Source organism: Vigna unguiculata, chromosome 5 (assembly GCF_037176805.1).
Source record: "Vigna unguiculata cultivar grain cowpea cultivar isolate G323 ecotype 2 chromosome 5, ASM3717680v1, whole genome shotgun sequence".
NCBI classification, from domain to species: domain Eukaryota; kingdom Viridiplantae; phylum Streptophyta; class Magnoliopsida; order Fabales; family Fabaceae; genus Vigna; species Vigna unguiculata.
The window spans coordinates 37,944,690-37,967,816 of record NC_140796.1 but is presented as its reverse complement, the minus strand read 5'-3'; the positions used below and the strand labels follow the sequence as shown (position 1 = coordinate 37,967,816).

The window sequence follows — 23,127 nt, the reverse complement described above, 5'->3', positions numbered from 1 at the left end:
ATAAGCCTTTTGCTAAGACAAATTCTTTTATTTCACTCCAATTCACATTGCATGTTATAGTAATGAACAAATCCGGATATCCAAATTTTTTACAAATTGCCATAACATCTTGACAATTGTTGAACATGTATCTGGTACCACCAGTGAAAGAAGCAGGCAAGACAATACGTCTTCCAATTAAAGAAGGATCTGTCCCTCCTCTATTAACAGCTTCTTGTAATCCATTAAGAATATCACAACGAATTAACTTCTGATTAGCTCTGATGAATGACAACCTTTGGGCTTCAACCATTGTATAGCAATCGACCAGAAACTGTTGGAACAATCTGCATGCATTCACAATATTTCCTGCTTCTACAACTCTTTGTTGTATTCTAAAGGCAATAAATTCTCGCAAAGAAATTCTAACTCTTACCCTGGATTTTGTTTTTGAATGAGATTCTCTTATTGGGATATCCTCTTGATAACCATCTTCTCCATATGGAAACATGAGAGGATATTGCAGTGGAATGAAAGTTGTGTGAGTTTCGTGCAGTCTGGTTAATTCACCAGAACATTTTTTGACCACTATATCTCTGCCTACATCCATATGCCAAAATCACCAACTATAAGTGCAGCTATTTCATCACATGAAGGTGTATTGTAGACTCTAGGGTCTTTGTTTCTGCCTCTAAATAGTCTTAGCGTGAAATCTGATTCCATATGTTCTAGTGACAAATCTCTTACTCTTCTAAAAGATTTCGTAAGAACATTGTGATTGTCAATCATTTCAATCAAATCAGCAACCAATGATTCATCTATAACAGATTCCTTGGTGTTTGAACTAAAAAATAATAAACAGAATACATGTCAACACATGTATTTAAATATTTCATATAATCAAATTAGTTAATATATTCACTAACCTGAAATGCTTGACTTTGTTAGTCATTTCATTTTCGGTATCATATATGTACAGCTTTGCAAACTTTGGCTTTGATCTATGCTATGGCAATAAACTGCCAATACGGTGATAGTTCTGTCCATTCAGAATAAATTATGGTGGAGTATAACCATTGTTCATTGAATTATCAATCTTACCACCAATTGAAGTAAATGAAAACATGCTATTGTATCATATTATGTTTTGTAGAAATGATTTGTTTCTCTGATCTTCACCATTTAACAAACCTTCAAGAAGATTAGGTGGTCTTTTTAATAGTGGAATTTGGACTTTTCCCTTTTGACAACACAATGAGAATTCAACTTCCTTTGAGGTGTTACATTTTTCTGCTCTTTCTTCATACCAAAGTTGAGCTTTACAGTATTGGCATTCCAAGAAAGGTTCTCCAATATTGAGCAGTTCTGAACATCATTACAAAACATTAGCATGAAAATGCGTATATTTTAATCTGCAGTTATATACAATTGTGTTGGAGATTATGTACCTTGTAACTCTCCTTTGCAATACAATTCGTTTGTAGTTGTAGTACTTGTAGTATGTTCTTGAATATTAGTAAGATGAAAATTAATTAATGATTTCAAAGAAATTTATATTAACATCAATAAGTTTAATATCTGAATTACCATCATCTCTTATCGTTGTTGAATCATCATTTGTCGTGTCTGAAGAATTATGTTGTGTTGTTGTTTCATCATCAAGATTGAATCTGTTTTGAAGTGATTGTATGACTTGAAAAGGATATTTGACAACTTTATTCTTAGAAACAGAATGCGAATCATTTACAACCTCTGATCTCCCACCTATGAAAAACAACAGAAAACAATTGTCCTACCTGCATTGGCATTGTGAGTATGAATCCAAATGTACTTACCTGCACTGGAATTGTAATTATTTTGTCCATAATTTCTCTGATTGTTATTGTTAAAAGCTGGAGTCATTCAAAAACATTGATATAAATTTTAAATTTGTCATTTAAATAGGTATATAAGAAATTAAGATGAATGTAGAAATATACCGAAAGGACTATGGTAAGTTAAAGTAGAAGTTGCAGATTGTGAAGTGATTTGTTGTTCAACTAAAGTACTTGAACAACTTGAAAAATTGTTGACAGTTACTGCATTGAAACGAAGGTTAGTTTAAAGTCAGACGGAATTAATATTATTCATAAACAATGTTAAAATTAAGTATTGGAAGAACTTCAAAACTGACCAATTTGTCTGTGAAATACTGAATTCATATTCTGAAGGTTGTTGTTGTTGTTGTCAACATCTGGAAAAGGATTATTGTAGAAGCATTGTTATTAAAGAAATAAACAGCAATACTTCATTGATTCATTTAACAACAATCTGTAAAGATATAGCTTAGAAAAAAAAAACTTACTAATATCCAACTATTGTAATGGATTCCTGTCTATATTTTTCTGAAATGATCTTTGAGATAAAGTTGGTTTATTTGTGATTAAAACAACAAAAATGTTTGAGTATGCATCTGTGTTGTGAAGTTACAATCCAAAACATACATTTACAAATATATATATATAAAAAGAAATCCTGAGATTTGTTTACTTTGAGAAGAATGGTTTGCAAATTTAGTTTTCTTTCTTGCATTCTCTTCTTTGTCATCTGCAACATAAAAAAACATACAAACATACAATTGCATCATTTTTAAATAAATTACTGATGAAGAATTAGAAAAGATAAATGCTTTAAGTAAGATGTTAATGACTTACATGAATGTTGATTACTTCTTGCATTGAACCTTTGTTGTAGCACCAGTTTCCTTCTCAGCCTTGCATTTTTACAATCATTTTGCTCCATTACAGTACCAAAATGTTATGGAATAGTTTCAAAGGTTACAATGGAAGAAGCAAAAATAAAGGTAAGTTGACTCAATGGATGGAAAAGTGTTTACTGTTTTATTACTATATTGTTGAATGTCTTTGTTAAACTTTTTTGTCTAGCTTGTACCTCTAATCACAATTGTGGAAACAGAAATATTTGTAATTATAATAGGAAGCACTTGTTTCAGAAGACAAACATTAAAAATAGAAAGAGCATGCAGTGCTGAGTGTTAATATATCAGAATCATTCATATATATAGCACTTATTTTAGAGTTGATTTGTTCTTGCAACTAACAAAACATTTGCTTTTTATGTAGGTACAATCAGACGTCTTTTTTATGCACTACTATATATAGTACAACAAAGAGGACTGTTTGATAGAAAGTATCTGCAATCTTAACCTCATTATGTGTGAAAATGATAACATACAGTCAGTGTATGCACATACTAAAGCAACATACATCCATACATATGATTATAGAACAGAGAACTTTTCATTATTCATCCAACTATTAATCTTTCAATTGCATCATATATATTTCATTTGAATTATAGAACAAAATAATTTTATTTATGAATATCATACATAACATGTATCACTTTTCATCTTTCAGAGAAATTCAGAGAAGCTTCAAAGAGTTTTCATTGATAAAAAGGTAGAACTATACATATGCATTGCTGAAAATAAAAAAACTTCTAGGTTGAAAACTACATAAGTGGCAGAAATAAAAAGAAAACTATTTATACTAACTGTAAATTAAAAATTACAATATGTTAGTACTTTGACATTCTGATTGCTTTTCATGTGGTCCACTTCAAACACCAAGTCAATAGTTTGATGAAATCCATGAGCAGTACAAAATTCCTTCCAGCCACTTCCAATTTTCCTAGACTTCTTAGGATGATTTCTCAACAGTAGTTTGCACTTCACTATTTTACGCAGTCCATAAAGAAAAATGTATTTAAATCTTCCTTGACGAAGATAATTGCCAAAATCAGCTGGCAAATCCTAAAACATACATAAAGTATTAATGAAATTAGTATATGGATTAAATTTTTAAAATAATTTGGAAACATAAATAAAAATATGAAATAAACATCCATTTAGTAAAAAATATGAAATGAATCTCACCAGATGGCTAGCATTGCATTGATTTGGATTCAGAAATATGAAGAAATGCAACTTCGGTCCATTGAAAAGGGGTTGATCTGCCTCAATTCTTTTAAGAAAACGTGCAATAGACAAAGGTTTGCATTTACTGGGAAAAATAGTGATGTGGAAGCAAGAATCACCCACATATCCTAAATAAATAGTGTGGAAATCGTGAAGTTCATATATGTGCCTTAATTCAGTCCATCCTCCAATTAGCATTGGTTTTTGTAAATTTTTGTTATAAGTAACCACATGTCTATTCCCTTCTTCATCTCTTAAAGTCCATTGACGCTGAAGATCGTCATCATAAAGAATGGCGAATGCACGATCCACAAAACCAACAGCCTCCAAAGAGAGAATTTTTCAAAGAAAAAAATGGATTAGTTAAGGTTAAAATCAGGATATTGTAAAAGAGAAGAAGAAATCTGTCACACAAATAAAAAGAGTAGAAGAAATCTTGTAAAAGAAAATATGTCTGAAAAATTTGACAATGAACTTACCTCATCCTGAAGGTGAATAATAGAGAACTGGTACCTACTCATTCTATTAATAACGTCATCTTCATTGAAGTTGTTTTCCATTTGCTTGGACTTTGAGAGAGATAGTAGAGTAAAAGTTGGAGGAATGTAGAATATGATTGAACTGATCTTGAAGTTTAATCTTCATGGTAGAATGGAGATGAATATTTATTTATAGAAGATAAATGACACATGAAAAGACGGGACGATTACAAATAGATTCTTGAACAGTAATTTAATTATTACTGCATTGGAAAACGGGAAGACGATAATAACAGAATAAAACATTAAAAAGATATAACGTTATTAAAGATATATTAAATTATTCTATTATGCTACACAATATCATGATATAATATATGTAATATATACCAATAACAAATTTCCAAAAATGAACTTCTGTAATATATAATATTATACGTAAAAATATAATATTTCATTCGTACTTTTTGTATAAAAATATCTCAATTATATTGTACAATGTTTAATAAGTTAGTAATTAACAGAAGATAAGTCAAAAAAAGATAGTCAATAAAAATTGTATATGGCATCCAATTCTGTTGTGACAACTTAAAATCTGTCAACAGATAATTGCTTTGCCATATTTATCTTATTTATGAAAAGTCAATATTATGAAAAATAGACATTTATAATTTCTGTTGTCAGAAAAAATAGATATATCTTATTTATGAGTCACACAAGTTTAAACAAAAGATCTTTTTCACAAAAGATATGTTATTTATGACTTTCATTACATCATGCTACAAAATGAAATCAATTTTCATAAGTTTTGATATAGCTGGTAGTCATATTTGTTGACAAAAATTGAAAAATGTCAACAATATCTTGTGGACCAGCGTATGAAATAAATAAAAATCTAAATAATGTAACTCAAAAGCGCATAATATTGTTATCATGAAATTGAACATAGAAGTTGTCGTTCAGATGAAATTAAAGATGAAATTTAACATAGAAGTTGTAGTTCAGATGAAATTAAAGACAAAACTATGCGTAGACATATTACATTCCCAAAATGAAAGGTATAAAAAAATTGTCTTGAAATAGAATAACTAAAATCATATCTCAAATCATTGTTTTTTCCTTCTTAATATTTCTTTTTAAAAGCTTCAATGGAACATTGTCTTCTTCGATGAATTCAAGTGATGCAGTCTTCTCTCCAGATTCTCTCTTATGTGAACTGTTAGCATCATCGTTGGTTGGATTATCTTGGATTAGTTCAGGTGATTGGGATCCACACTCAATTGTTTCTTTGGTAAATCGGACTAATAAATCATACAGTACATGTTCAAAATTGATAACATGATTAAAAGTATTAAAAAAATACATCATGTCAAAAACATTTATATAATTTGTATACCTCTGAAATATTAACGGTGGACTCATTGACTATACGCATTTTTTCCCTGCTAAACTCATCATTCCCAGCATAAACATCCTTCAAATAGGTATAAATAATGACATTATAAAAAAGAAAAATATAATTGCATTATAATGAGATTATAATGTAACAAATTTGATCGTAAATTATATCTTACCACAGATTTCAACGAAAATCATTGAATTTCTCAATTATATCATCATCAACACATATTTTCTTCACTCTGAAAGATTGCTCAAGTTTGAAATTCTGATCGTTCCTACTTTCCACTTTAAAAAGCAGACTTCTATCAACTAACTCATCAAACTGCTTAGGCAAATTTCCAGAATAATTCATCTACAAAAACAAAATAATTAAACATTGTGTAATTAAATATATAAGTGGATATATTGAAGAGTATACCTTATCATGAGTGTCTAACATATCAACACAAGTTTTTTTGAAAAGGGTAGTTGCATCCCTATCAAAGAGGACAAATGTAAAAGTCAATAACTCGGATCTTAATTCTATATCTGAAAATTGAAAAAAAAAATTAATGAACAAAAGTTGTAATTACAATGTTGTTTTAAATTGTCATTAATATTAAAAAAAATTAGTTAACCTTGGAAAGACTTTTATAACATGCTTGTTACACTTCTCACAAAAGAACATCTTGGAATCTGGATAAACAACTTTGTTGCACACACAAGCAGTATACCACCAGTCATCGTCAACCAAGATATGCTTAATTGTTCCAAACAATATGTAAGTGGTGACCTTTCAATATAAAAAACATTAATCAAGAGATTATTGTGAATAACAAAAATTGCACAATAATAAAAAAAAATATTCTAACCTCTTTACAATCTTTTAGACCTTGAATGGTGGTCCTAGGTGTAAGTGTTAAAAAGTCCTCTTCGACAATATTTTTGGAAGTCTGAGAAAGTTGCGTTAATCCTTGAGAGGGAGATTCATTGTTCTCAAACATTCTGTGCAAAAGAAAATATAGTTGTTCTCATAAACAATAAATCTATTATTGAATGTATGTACATCTGAAATATCAAGTTGAGCAAATGAAGGATAATTTACATTACAAAGTAACGAAAATATTGTTACAAAAATGGATTATAAAGTTCGAATAAACTGAAGAACAATTTCAATATTACCTTGATTTCAGTTCAGAGGCTTCCTTGAAGTTAACATTGTACTTAATACGGGTGCAGAACTTACAATTTTGAACTTGAACCTTATCTATATTTAAAAATATAGTGTATGTGAGAGTAACATGGAATAAGTAGTACAAAGTACTTTGTAAAAGTAATAACAAAATTTTACCTTGAAAAGTTTTGACTTTCGCAAATTCTATACTTATAGCAGCATTTTGTACTTCTCCACTTGAAATACATTCAGTTCATCCACATAAATACCAAAAAAAGTACACTCTATTCGAAACCTAAAGATTAAAAAAATGTTATGTCAAATCGTTATTTGAAAAGAAATATAAAAGGAATTTAGTATAGTATAGATATAGAATACCCATCAGCTTCTATTGCTATGACATTTAATTTTGTTGTCTTTCCATCAACTTGCAATTCTCTTTCAGTCCTCACTCCGACCAATAATCCCAAAATATCTAAAATGCAATTCATAAATGTTAAATCATATACTTTAACAATAAATGTTTATTAATAAAAATATTAATAGTATTGGAACTAAAAAGATTGACTTACCAACTAAATAATCAGTATCAAATGCAGTGGTTGTCAATAAGGACAAAGGTGTGTATTGTGGTTTCATATCAGGAACCAAATTAACATTAAGCAAAGAAACTTTTGTACCAAACTGGAAATTTATCTTATAAGGGTGGTGTGTTGTTCTGTATATTCCAGAATTCGGAGCAACACTGAAATTTTGTATGGCATAAACATGGCCTTCAGAAATCTCATTCTGAAATTTGTAAATTAGAGTACGTCTAATTGAAGCATATATTTTAGAACCCTGAAACAGATAAAAAGAACATATATAAATTTAAGTATAAATATGTTTAGCATACAAATATTTAATTCATACAAATTTGTAAACGAAAGTAGGTGTAATGGAAGAATTTAAAGAATAACATGAATAATAACCTTTTTGTCTTGAATAACGAACTCCATGGAAAAAGGACACCTCTGTTTAGTGAAATCAGGAACAAACCATGAACGAATGACCCTAACAATAATATTCCAATTTTCCTTCTGGGGACTTACTTCGCTTACGCTCTGGCTTCGGTTTGGAACTTCACAGAGAGACATGTTGAACTCACAACAACAATATTGAAAAATGAAAAGTAAAAAAGTCAGGATTAGATTCGAGACATATTTATACTTACATAGAGAAATAAGGAACTAATAAGACAAAATTGTAATTCATACAACTAAAGTAAAGAAATACCGAAAAAAGGTTGAAATAATAACTTTATCAGAATCTATTTTTTATTGGTCAAAGGAGAGTAAAAGAAGTGTAACGATTAATCAAAACATGGATATGCCAACTTTTGAAAAGGTAGAAGAAAGCAAAAAGTAGAATATATTCAAATAAGGACTCTTCAAACATGGAGTACCAACGTTTTGACAGAAGTCATGCGAATATATATTGGTGAAACCTGCAAATAACAGCTATTGATGTCAGAAGAAATTAAGTATTCATATTGATTTATTGACAGGTTTCATAGAAAAGGAAAATTAAGAGAGAAGCATTCTGATGAAAATAAAACATGAAGCAGATGACTTGAAAGTGAATAAAAAAATTGTTGGCGTGATGGATTAAGCAGTGAACAATTAATTGAAACAGTAATGTGGAAAGAATCAAAAACTGCAAATACATCCTGGTTTCTTATGCATTAACGAAAGAGGAAATGTAGAAAAAAATGATAGCAAACGATAATGTCTTAGACGAAATTTCAGAACTGAAAATCTCATACCATTTCGTCTGTATAGCAAGACTACTATATTTGTACATAAAACAAATGAAGTACATACCTGTGATGAGTGGAAACCTTAATGGCTTGTAAGAATACGTGAATGGATGTGGAACGTGTTCTGGATGAAGAAACTGTGTTGGATCTCTACAAAAAGTCAAATAAAAGTGTGGTGTAGAAAAGCCAAAGAATCTTCTAGGAGAAGGAACTTTGTTAGAAACTTCGAGGAGAAGGCACATGATATAATTTGTGTCTAACAGTAATTAAATGCCACAGATTTTCGTATATGGAAGAAGATATGGAGCAGGTATGAGTAAATAACTTTGCATAAGTTCAAAATACACATAGTAAAACATATACATATATATAATATAATAATAAACAACTAAACTTGATACAAAAAATACAGATTATCAATCTGTTAAGTAATATTGTTTATAGATTCTTCATAGCGGATGATAATAATCATTTATATTAAGAAGAACATTGACATCATTGCTTGCTTGTTGACCGTCAACCTCAAAAAGAATTAAATCTTTTTCCTCCAGTCCATGAACTTCATGAAAACGTTTCCATCCACTTCCTATCTTGACTGATCTAGGTCTAATCAACAACTTGCATTCAACTCGTGCCTTTGGACCGTAAAGCACAATGTGTGAGAATTGAGTGTTGGCAAAATATTGACGTATGTCTGAATTTAAACCCTGAAAATAAAAAATATAAGAAATAATATCAAAAACAAATGATTTTGTATGTGTCAAGGTTAAAAAGAATAAATGAAGTTTTGTGTAGAGATTGTATTCAATGATCGAAAAAGAAGATAAGAAAAGTCACCAGAAAGCTTGCTTTGCAGTTGTACTTAGAAAGCCGGAACTCAAAATGAATTAACTTGGACCTTATCAGAGGAGCATTTGTTCGAACATGACTTAGGAATTTATGGACAGTTGATTCTGAACAGTGATCGTAAAAGTGTATTTCAAAAGTAGAATTCCCAGTATGCCTTAAATAACATAGTTTGGGTGGTTGGACTTGATAAAACTTTCTTATATCAACCCAACCATCAATAATTCGTGGACCATAGGTATTCATGTTGAAGGTAACATGGTGAACATGGCCTTTTTTATCAGAAATAGTCCAACGTGGCCCCAGTTCATTGCCTAATTGAATGACAAACAAACGATTGACGAACGCAAAATCCTTCAAAATAAAACCAATATAAAAAAAATTAGTAAAGGATGTCGGAGAACAATGATGGTAAATAATGTATAAGAAGCAAGTTCATAAAAACCTGGTCTTCCATGAAAATAGTAAAGATGTTAAGATCCTTCAAAAAAACTGAATGTTAAGATGAAGCAAAGAATCAATTACAATTAATAATAAAACATAAAGAACCATAACATGAACGGAAAATCTCATATGCATGTGTTTGTACTCGTCAGTTGAAGCATTTAAACAAAAGAAAAATGATGAACAAAAGAACATGAACAAAAGAAAGTTCAGAAAAAAAATAGAAAGCATCTACAGACTCGATTTATTGCGGTTTATAAAAGATGTTTGTGGTTGTAATCTTCATTTGAAGAATTAAAAAAACTGAAACTTAAGATGAAGCCAAAAATCAAATACAACTGAGAACAAAAAATAAAGAAACATACATGTTGGCTTGAGAAAGCAAACAAAAAAAAGATATCGAGAAAAGAAACATAAGATGAACGGAAAATCTCAAATGCATATGTTTGTACTCTTAAGTTGAAGCCTGTAAACAAAAAAAAAACATGATGAACAGAAGAAGATGAACAGCAGAAAGGTCAGAAAAATATATAAAGCATCGCCAGACTCGGTTTTTTGCTGGTTAAAAAAGATGTGTGTGGTTGTAGTCTTCATTTCAAGCATTTAAAAACCTGAAACATAAGATGAAGCCAAGAAACCATTAGATCTCAGTAAAAAACATACAGAACCATACCAGTTCAGTTGAGAAACCAAAAAAAAAAAGGTTTCGACAAAAGAAAAAGAAAATCAAAGGAAAATATCAGATGAATGTGTTTGTACTCTTCAGTTGAAGACTGTAAACAAAAGAAAGATGATGAACAAAAGAAGATGAACAGATGAAATGTAAGAAAAATAGAAAAAGCATCTCCAAACTCAGTTTTTTGGTGCTTAAAAAAGAGGTTAGTGGTTGTACTCTTCATTTCAAGCATTTACACACTGAAAAATAAGATCAAGCAAAAAAACCATTAGATCTTTGTAAAAAACATAAAGAAAAATACCAGTTAGCTTGAGAAACCAAAAAAAAGATATCCACAACAAAAATGGACAGATGAACGACAAATCTCAGATGCATGTCTTTTTAAGCGTCAGTTGAAGCCTGTAAACAAAACAAACATGATGAACAGAAGAAGATGAACAGATGAAAGGTAAGAAAAATAGAAAAAGCATCTCCAGACTCGGTGTTTTTGCTACTTAAAAAAGAGGTTTGTGGTTGTACTCTTCATTTCAAGCATTTACACACTGAAAAATAAGATCAAGCAAAAAAACCATTAGATCTTTGTAAAAAACATAAAGAAAAATACCAGTTAGCTTGAGAAACCAAAAAAAAAGATATCCACAACGAAAATGGACTAATGAACGGCAAATCTCAGATCCATGTCTTTTTAAGCGTCAATTGAAGCCTGTAAACAAAACAAACATGATGAACAGAAGAAGATGAACAGATGAAATGTAAGAAAAATAGAAAAAGCATCTCCAGACTCAGTTTTTTGCTGCTTAAAAAAGATGTTTGTGGATGTACTCTTCATTTCAAGCATTTACACACCTGAAAAATAAGATCAACCAAAGAAACCATTAGATCTTTGGAAAAAACATAAAGAAAAATACCAGTTAGCTTGAGAAACCAAAAAAAAAAGATATCCACAACAAAAATGGATAGATGAACGGCAAATCTCATATGCATGTCTTTGTAAGCGTCAGTTGAAGCCTGTAAAGAAAAAAAATGATAATGATGAACAGAAAAAGATGATCAAAACAAAGTTCAGAAAAAAAATAGAAACCATCTCCATAGTCTTTTTTTTGCGAGATAAAAACAAATCGATGAAAAGAAGAAGATGAAACCATGATCGATGCGGAGAAACAGAGACAGAGAAAGAGAGAGAAAGAAGTGAGAAGGCGGTGCTAGAGAGAATGAGAAAGAGAGAGAAAGAAGAAAGAAGGCGGTCGCAGAGAGAATGAGAAAGATAGAGAAAGAATTGAGACAGAGGAAGCTGAGAAGACTGAGGAAGAGAGAGAAAGAAGTTTTAATTAAAACTTTCGATTTTAATTTCTTTTCCATTTTTTTTAATACTTCAAAATGCTGAGAGAGTGACACATCAGCGTTTTTACCTTTTGTAGATAAAAATTTGAATTGTGAAGTAGGTCAGATATATTATTCAATTGAAAATGTTGTCTTTTGTTAGTTCCCAATTGTATATAGTATTAGATATATATATATATATATATATATATATATATATATATATATATATATATATATAAAAGATTTTATACAATTGACACCTAATAAATCTTTTCCCATAACATAATATGATAATATCATACTAAATATATGTAAATATATACCCTGCCATTCAATACATGATATAAAATTCTATATTTATCTATATATAGATTCCAACCTTGTTCACGTGGGAATTTTTGTTTTCAATCCAATATCCTCCTTGTTAAAATTTCATCCAGAACTCACTTAACTTTTGCTCCATTTTTTTTTCACGATACATTTGCTAAAGTGTAAAAGCTTAATTTTTAATCTAAAAATTTAGGCACTAAGATAGAGAAACTGAAAGAAAAGCCAACGTAAAAGTGTCTCATCCAAAGTTTACTTTACATACTAATAAAGTAAAGATTAAAGGTTGGTTTTTGATGTTTGCACCACAACCGTAGATGACAGAGCCATATGCATGCCGTGATTCCTCCAAACATACACCAAGCTATAATAATCCCAGGGAAAAGTGAAGGAACTACTTGATTCACGTGGGTCCTTGCAAATGGATCTCGGTCCCACCAGTACCCAAAGAAGAATGGGTTCATATGGCCTTGGCTTTCATAAAAAGAAACACATGGTTGTAGAGAAATGAAATGAAGAAAGGAGGACAGACTTATGGTCGTCCCTCAAATTGGTTGCACCTAAAATCAAGCCCGACGAGACTCGATGATTCGTGACTCTGCATACGAAAGGCAAACTATGCACACTCAAGCCGAGTTATCTCCAACAGAAGAACCTACCATTGCATTGTGGTTACGTTAATCTCACAAATGCAGATTTCCTACAACTCAACTACCGCGAACAAGGCTACCCTTATTCCCAAAAGGTGTTCACATTGATATTCTCCTTGGGTTTGCTCTACCCCTTCATATTCAAGCCAAACCAAAGTTTAGCAAAAATAAAGTTTAATTTGGGTTTCCAAGGTTTGAACCCACAACCATGCAATGTCAACTCAATGTCAAACCATTTAGCCAATTCATATTTCATGCTAACAAATATAATCCAAATATCATATTATTCCACAGCATGATTAACATATATTTAAAACAATAACAAATAATAACACAAAATTGGCATACATAAGACTTAAGCCCAAGTCCTCTCACACAATCAAATACTCTCAACCACTTGAACTAATACCTTTCCACGTCATACCAGTAAGAATTTAATGTCATAAATGCTCTTCCCACCCGCATTTGAAAGATAACAACCAATCTTTGATTTGTGTGGACTTTATTAGGTTTGTATCGTGGCCAAGGCTAGGGGTATGGAAGTGAATGATAGTAAAGGCCCGAACAAGTGATGTGAGGGTTGTTTCAAACAAGGATCTTTGAATAAGGTTTCATTCAATATTTATTTGACTTCATTTCGTTCACCTTTTTTTTCTTTCTATATTTTGACATTTTATTCTCATTCTTGAAACTTCTGTTTTTTTTTTCTATATAACTATGTCATTTCTTTCTTTTTTTATATTTTTGTATTGGTGAACTACAATTCGAATGAAACAAATGAAACATTATGTCAACCCTAAGTGGGAGGGTGATCCTTGTTTAGGGTAATTTGAAAGAAAGTTTTTGGAAGGCTCAAATTGGGTAGCAAAGGATAATTACTTTTGTTTTTTTTGGATAAAGAAACATGGTCACACATCATTTCAAAACATGATTGTTTTTTCTAAAAATAATTAATTCATAGGAAAATAATTGATTTCATCTTACAGGATGCCCCTTGTTTGGTTCTCTTTTTTCACTTTTTTTTTGTCTTATTTTTTGCCTAGATTGTCCTTCAAAGTTGTTAGTCTAGCGAACTTTTCTTCCCTTTGTATTTTTTGTGTGTTCAAAGAGTTTCTTGTAATCATTTTTAAGGCATGTGTCCCCGTTATGATAATTCTCCATGAAAAAGAAAACAAGGTTTATGGTGGAAGAGAGATGGAAAGGAAGATAGATTTGAGCAATTTCATGCATGCAAGATTAGATGGGTATTTCAAAAGAAATGATAATAAACAATATTTTATTTCTTTATTAAATCCACTGATTTGACCAAAGAATGTTTTATTATTTACTCATTTTTTGTAAGAAATATTCCAAGAAATCATTGACAAGCAAAATGGGAAATAATTTGAATTTATTTTAGTGCAATTTTTTTTGTTTTGTTTTTTTTATAAATTATAAAAATGCATGTTGAAACTATGAACAAACTCTAGTTGGGGTTCTCACAATGACCACTTGGGAAGTACATCCACTGTGATACTGCTACACAATCCCCTCTAATTCTAAGCAACTAGGACCCGAGTATAGGAACACACTCATGTAATGAATAAAATGTGTGTGTGTGAAGGGAGAACACAATGTATACCCAAACCCGCACCTAGCAATTATTCCAAATACAAAAATAAAGAAGAATATACACATACAATTATTCTAAATATAAAAAAAAAGATTAAAAGAAACACATACCCAAAAAAAATGAGAAAGAAAACATATGCAAAAAAACCACATCAATTTTGCACATCCAAATAAATGGTTTGACTCTCTAGCATCCCCAATGGAGTCGCCATCTATCGCAACCGAAATCGCAACAAGACAGCGAACCAAAAATAAAATTTGTAAAAACAGATATTGGAGTCGCCACCATAGTTATTATAGAAAATTATGGAAAACCATAAAAAAAAACAAGGTCTGCGAAAAACCAGATTTTGGGTCCGGGAGTCGGTTACGCGTGGGGAAGGTATTAGCACCCCACAACGTCCGTCCTAAGACGGTACCTTTAATTAAATGTGCAAAAGTTATGTGGTTTTTTCAAAATATTTAATTTTCCCCAAAAGTATTAATAAAAGAATGTACAAAAAACAACAAAACTATTTCTTTCATTTTTTGGCCCAACGAGGATTAATCATCGCTCCTACGTATCTCCATGTGAATGGAGAATCAGGGTTACGTAGTTTTTTTTGAAAAATCTATTTGGAAAATTATTTGAAAATGATTTAATTTGTTTTATAATTTTTAAAATCTTTTTAATTAAATTTTAGTATTATTTTAAAATTGGTATCACGCGACGTGAGCGGCCGGATAGACACTTCAAATAAATTATTATTTTTTCTAATCTTTTATTTTTTATTTTTTTAATCATTTATAAATTTTTATTATTTTTTTAAATTTATTTTAGAGTAGTTGTGGATGTCATTACGACATGAGCAACCAAATAGATATAAAAAAGTAAACAAAGAAAGTTATGTTTTATTTTTAGATCTATATATATTTTTAGAAAAAGCAAAAGTCTAAATTGAATGTCATGCGATGCGAGCCGCCGGGCAGACAATAAAGAAAGGGAAAAAATATTTTTTATGATAAAAAGAGAATGAAAATTGAAAAAAACTAAATCAAAAGCTGAAAGAGTTGAGAGTGACGTACCTTAAAAAAATGTCAATATCTCCTCACCTTTTCTCTTTTCTTTTTTGTTTTTGCTTCCTTTTCTAATTTGTGTTTGTTTTTCCAATAGAGATAAAGACGAGAGGTGTCTATGTGGGTGATAATGAGAGGAAGAGAGAGAGTGTAAAGAATGTTTTTTTTTCTACCTCCTTCAATATTTTTTGTTTAAGAGAGATCAGAAAGGAGGTGTGTATGTGGGAGTGGTGATGGGAAAGAATTAGAGAAATGGAGAGAATTTTTTCCAATCTTGACAGAGTGCATATTTATACTCACACATTGCAAAATCAATGTAATCTCAGCCTTAATTGTAATGAACAATATAAGGAATTGGTCATGATAGCAGCAAATTATGGGATCAAGTCGCAGCAAATCAGAGCACAAAATTTATCATCATCAGTACCAAATCATAGCACAAAATCAATCCCAATTAATAATATTGATTCTTACCATTTGAAGAGATATTGCTTATAATTATTATTATATAACTAATTTCTTTAATCAGGAACAAAGATAGACAATATTTGAGTTATTGAGCTCATGAGAAGGTATGTGATAATTAAAAACAAATTGGGTTCTTCCTTCTTTTTTGCCTTTTTTTTCTTTTTTCCATCTCTTTTTTTTCTCTTTTTTTCTAAATTAAAGTTTGAAAATATTTTGAAAACAATTATTTCACCTTTTACCCTTAACTAAAAACATTTTTTATTTCTTTTTTTATTTTTATTTTTTTGAAAATAAATTTATTCACCCGGACGATATTGGGTGTGGACAGACATGGTTTACTATAGTACACTAGTAGCAGATGTTATTTTCATCCATGTTGCGGCAATGATTTGGTTATGAAATGAGTACTTTTATTTGCTATTGAAGTGTGAAAAGAGTTTATTGATGTTGAGTGTTTGAATTTTGCTTGACAGCTTGATGAAAGAGTTTACCCTTGCCAGGATAATGGCATTGTGTTAACCAACTTAACTCTAAATCATGAGCATAGCTTTCTTCTCAATGTCAGCAGAAACAAAGGAGAGAGAAATTCATCACTTTACTCATGGTTCATTGGTGAGCTCAATTTCTTTCCTTTCTTCTCAATGTCAGCACAAACAAAAGAGAGAGAAATTCATCACTTTATTCATGGTTCATTGGTGAGCTCAATTTCTTTCCTTTCTTCTCACCCCCATTTAAGTTTAATTCTCTAGTAATAATGTTAGGGTAAACTTAAATTAGGAGTTATTGAACAAACTTTATGAGTGGTTACATTTGTGATGTTTTAGGAGAGCAAAAGTCAAAAGTTTAATGTGTTATGTTTTGGATGTTAATGGTGATTAGTGTTATGTTTTTGTAATAATTGGAGATATTATGGCTTGGAGATGAAAAGCCAAATGTAAGTCCTGTAAATTGTAGTGTCTTGCTCATATGAAATATACTAGTGAAGTAAATCATATTTTCAGAAATAGAGTGCCTTTGCTAACAAATAATACTAAACTTCAGTAAAATCCCTTTGGGGTTTTGTTAATGATTTTCTTTTTACTAAACAGATACAATACCCCCAACTGCTGCCATTACTTGTAAACAGAGCCAAACAAATGGAAAAAGGATACCAATTGATGTCACATTCAGTGAACCGTGCACTGGACTAGGAGGATTTCATTGCATAAACTCATCAAACTGTGATGTAAGTTGGTTTCCAATGATGAACATTGTGTTAAAAGTATCTATGGTGTTTGCTATGTAATTTTCCTTGAAAACGTTGACGACATTTTCATTGTGGTTTAACATGCAAGATTATGGTAGCTGGTCTTGCCCAAGTGGATGCATCTTCTTTACAAACTATTAGACCAGGTACCAAACACAACCTTGAAGTGATTATCTCCTCAGAAGTTACCTATGGATGTGTAGTAATCACAATGGTAGAAGTTTCTTGGACTTCAACATTCCTATAAGAAACTCAACTAAACAAGTTCTAAATGCACTACATGTTAACTATGTTGTTTTAACTCCTCTCCATGGTAGAAGCAATGGAGCCCGCAGATTTAGTTTTGAAGTAAGAGAGAAAGTGTTGTTTGAGTTTGATATACTTATACAGTTTTCTTACCATGAACATTGGTAGAAGTCATATGCTAACAAAATTAGAAGAGGAATTGAAAATTTCTTAATATTTCATTCCTTTTTATTAATTAGCTTCGTTTTGTAGCTCAAGAACACGTTAAGAATTGAGATTATGCAGTTGAATTACAAGTTGCATCCATTCTTGGCAGTACAGGCACTCCTGTCTCTCATGTTTCTCCTATCACATTCCTTTATGGTATGCAATAATTTGTACTTGCTAATAATCATTTCTCTTAATAACTTTAACTTTAAACCAAATCCTAATCTTTTTGTAGATTCCATGAAACCCAAGGTGGTACTAAGGACTATTGACAAACAAGTCTCTCTGGATAAACACTCTTTGTATTCAGATTTGTTGTGTATTGAAATGAATCACTACATGGTCCTTTTATAGGCCTTTGTACATGACCCTTCAACTACATTCATTAAATATAACTACTACCTAACTCATAATTAATGAACTTTATTGCATGCTTAATCATAGCTAGACCCACTCTCAACCTTTTGCAATCTCCTAAACAATTAATATAGCAACTTCCAACTATCCACATTTAAGTTACCTAACAAAATTCCCATATAAACTTAAATGCTCTTCTTGTCCTTCATTCCAAGTATCATCTTATTGTTCTCGAACAGAGAGGATGGCAGCGGCTTTGTAAACATATCTGCAGCTTGTGCTTGACTTTCGACGTGCTCCAACTCTACATTTCCTTCTTTCACTTGTTCTCGGATGAAGTGAAAACGAACATCAATGTGCATGCTTCTCTCATGATTGACCAAGTTCTTTGCCAATTCAATGGTTGACTTGTTATCAACTCGGATCACAGTCCCTTTTTCTTGTTTCAATTCTAGTTTTCTTAAACGGTTTCTAAGGCAAACTGCATGGCAAACACTCCAGGATGCTGCAACGTACTTTACTTCACATGTTGACAGTGTTACAATGGGCTGTTTCTTTGAAAGCCAGGTGAACGTTGTGCTCCCCATTATTCCCCGTGAAGATAAGATCATCAACATAAAGGGCAATGAACATCACATCTTCTCCTTTCTTCTTTATGTAAAGAGCATGTTCATAAGGGCACTGCTCATACCCATTCCTCTTGAAGTAAGTGTCGATTCTTTCATTCCATGCTCGTGGAGCTTTCTTCAGGCCATAAAGTGCCTTCTTCAATCTCAGGACTTTCTTCTCTTCGCCTCTTCGCATGTATCCAAGTGGTTGTTCAATATATACTTCCTCCTCCAAGACTCCATTCAGAAATGCTGACTTCACATCCATCTGCAAGATTATCCATCTGTGTTGAGCTTCTAAGGAAATCAACAACCTGATTGTTTCCATCCTTGTCACTGGAGCGAATACTTCGTCATAGTCTATTCCTTCCTTCTACTTGTACCCCTTAACTACAAGTCGAGCTTTATATCGCTCAACTTCTCCTTCAGCGTTTGTTTTCTTCTTGTACACCCACAATAGGCCGAGCTCCTTTGGGCAGATCGGTTAGCTCCCATGTGTTGTTGCATTTGATTGCTCTGATCTCTTCATTCATTGCCATTTGCCACTTTTCCTCCTGCACGACCTCTTCAAAGCTCAAGTCTTTCGAATCTGCCAAGAAACATACAACATATACTTTGTCATTCGAGTTATATATGTCTTGCAAGCTTTGCGCTCTAGGCTGGAGAGGTTCATCTTCTTCATCAAAAGTCTCATGATCGCTCAAAGCTGGTGGTGTATCTACTTCCAAGCTTCTAGACTTCTTCTCCGAGTTGTTTCACTTCCACTCGCTCTCTTCATCAACTTGAACATCTTGGCTCATAATCACCTTCTCGTTCAGCTTAGCATGTGGACATCTATTTTGCACATAGATGGCACATTGCACTACTTCCACCCAGAACTCCTTAGGCACGTTCTTGCTTTTCAACATTGTACGAACCATGTCAAGTATGGTTGGATTTTTCCTCTTAGCTATTCCATTCTGTTGGGGTGAGTATGGTGCTGTCAGAAATCTCCTTATTCCTTGGTCCTCACAATACTTCATGAGCTCGGATGAGATGAACTCGTCTCCTCATTCAGACCTAACAGATTTGATAGGCATGTCGGTCTCCTTTCCAACCATTGCTTTGAACCTTTTAAACACTTGGAACACCTCGGATTTCTCCTTCAAAAAATACACCCATGTTTTTCTTGAAAAATCATCTATGAAAGAAATGAAATACCTTTTCCCACTGAAAGATTCAGGGGTAATTGGTCCACAAATGTCTGAGTTCTTCCTTTGCCCGGTACTCGGCAGTCCTCGAAAATGAGGTCCTCGGATGCTTCCCGAGCACGCACTCTTCACAAAATTTCTTTTCAAACTCCGCAGTCGGGAGTCCTCGCACCATCTCCTTTTTCACCAACTCGACCAACCCACCAAAATGTAAGTGGCCAAATCGGAAGTGCCACATCATAGCTTCATCCTTCAGGTCAAGTTTCAAGCACCTCTCTTGGACTATTTTCAAGTCCAGCTTGTACATCCTATTCTTCTTCATCTCTACTCGGGCAATCAATCGATCTGACTTGTCTTTCAAGTATGGTACTCGGTCTTTCATTAGAATCGAGTAGCCTTTCTCCATCAGCTGGCCCATGCTCAATTTGTTGTTCTTGAGATCGGGTACATAATACACATCTCTAATTTCTCCAACTCGGTTGTTCTTCTACAGGTATCAAATTGTACCCCAGCCTTTTACTGCCACCTTTGATGCATCTCCAAATGATACGTGTCCAGCGTCAACTTTGGTGAGCTCCTTAAAAAAATTCTCGTCCCTACACATGTGGTTGCTTGCTCCTGTATCAAGGTACCAAACTGAGTTGTCAGAACAGCTCGGACTTAGCTCAGCACCTGATCTCCTGGACATCATCAATATTCCTTCTTCCTTAGCATCCTCAGAAAGGAAGTTTGTTTCCTTCTTACTTTCAGATCGGCAGTCCTTTGTGAAATGTCCAACATTCCCACAATTGTAACATTTGACTCCTGAGTAGCAATCTTTAGCAAAATGACCATACTTACCACATTTGAAGCACTCAACTCCTGAGTTGTTCGAATGATCTCCTCGGCCTCTACCACCACGACCTCCACCTTGTCCTCGGCCACGCCAGTTTTGTTGGCCGACCTGTTCTTGACTTCTTCCATATCCTCCTCTGCCTCTAACACCTCGGCCTCGAGTGTTTTGAGTATAAGGAACCTTCTTCTCCCTAATGGTTGCCTTTGCTTGGAGTGCTTGATCAAGGGACTCCTCCTTCTTCTTCCTTTTTCGTTGCTCATGCGCTTCAAGTGACTCGGCAAGCTCTTCCACCGAGAGCATTGTCAAGTCCTTGGATTCCTTTATTACGCAAACTATATTCTCGAAGTCGTCAGTTAACGACCTCAAGATTTTCTCCACCACTCGATAAGCGGGCAGCGTCTCTCCATTTCTACCGAGTTGATTCGCTACGGTCTCAACTCGGGAGACGTACTCGGCAATCCCTTCATCTTCCTTCATCCTCATCCTTTCAAGCTCACCTTTGAGAGTTTGAAGCCGAACTTGCTTCACACGGTTATCCCCTTTGTATGCCTTCTCCAAAATACCCCACGCTTCTTTTGAAGACATAGCATTTGCTATCTTCTCAAAGCCGGAGTCATCAACAGCTCGGTACAACACATATAGAGCCGTTTGTCCTTTGCTCGTGTTGCTTTTAACGTAGCAAGCTGGGTTATCGTCATTTCTCCAATATCCTCTAGTTCTTGGTGCCCATTTTTGACCACCTCCCATACTTCTTGGGAACCAAGGAGAGCCTTCATCTACAGGCTCCAGTTATCATAGCTGACGCCTTTTGATAACTTTGGCAGGGGCATGCTATTAGCTAAGCTGGCCATCTTTATCAAACTCTCTAACTCACTCAAACACTTAGGCTCTCAAGCTCTGATGCCAATTTGTTGACAAACAAGTCTCTCTGGATAAACACTCTTTGTATTCAGATTTGGTGTGTATTGAAATGAAGCATTACATGGTCCTTTTATGGGCCTTTGTATCACCCTACTACATTCATTAAATATAACTACTATCTAACTCACAGTTAATGAACTCTATTGCATGTTTAATCATAGCTAGACCCACTGTCAACCTTTTGCAATCTCCTAGACAATTAATATAGCAACTTCCAATTACCCACATTTAAGTTTACCTAACAAGGACTAGCTCCCTCACTGAAACAAGGGATTTCAACATCAACATAATTGCTGAGTTCACAAAACTTTGGGGCATCTACTGTAGAAATCTTTCTGGGGGAAGATTGACAAGGCATGTGTAGCAAACCATTATTTTGCATAATGGCTCAACACATAAAGTTCAGTTATGAACATTATATTACTCTCTTTGCATAATGTCTTAACGGATAAAGTTTATTAACATTATATTTCATTAATGGTTCAAGTAATGTAAAACATCTAAATTTTTTTTATTTCATACAGGTTTAAGGAACTATCAAGGGCTTTATACTCATTGAGTGTCCAGGCAGTGACAAAGGAGGTGTCAGTTACCATTCCTGCAGGGAAGGTAACTGATATTTCAGAAAATGAAAATTTGGCATCTAACCATCTTGATACCAAGCATTATATGAATATCTCTTTTCCTTCTATTTGTTTATTATGATAAATGGCTATTATATCACACTTCCCTTTTTATTATTCAAAAATCAAATGTGAATTGTTTACCAAAGCATCAACAAATGATACTGAGAATCGGTGTACGGTCACTTGTTCGCTGTGTTTTTTACTCAAACACCATGGCTTAAACATTTGGAACATTTATCAGGGCATGGTTGGACACCTGCAAGTCTTTGCTCTCACAAAGTTGGTTTTCAACTAATCAGTATACCAAATACTCTGAGACAACAAGAGGTCTACGGTGACTCATACCTCATCACAAGCTTCCTTGGAAAAACTATGACACTTGGTTTTCTGTCTGGGAAATAGAGAAACTTGAAGAGAGAAGCAATGGCCTATCTTCAGTAGAATATTCTTACAATAAAGATCAACAACATAGTGACTTCATGAACTTGTCTTATGTTGATCACAAACAATCATTTCAATCTGAAAATACCACCAAATATGGTCGGCTTCATAATCATCACGATATAAGTAAGACAAGTACACTGTATGATCTACCTCTCAATTCAGTCGAATATTTCACTTATTTCTTGGTGAGTTTAACATCAACTTTAAAAGAAGTATGTGAATAGACACTTGTTTGCAACTGATTCAACTGCCTTGTA

The 23,127-nt window shown here is 32.8% G+C and overlaps 1 pseudogene; it reads left to right on the top strand.

Moving 5' to 3' along the window:
• Positions 1-23,127, top strand: part of LOC146886396 (uncharacterized) — a 35,946-nt pseudogene that overhangs the window by 10,872 nt on the left and 1,947 nt on the right.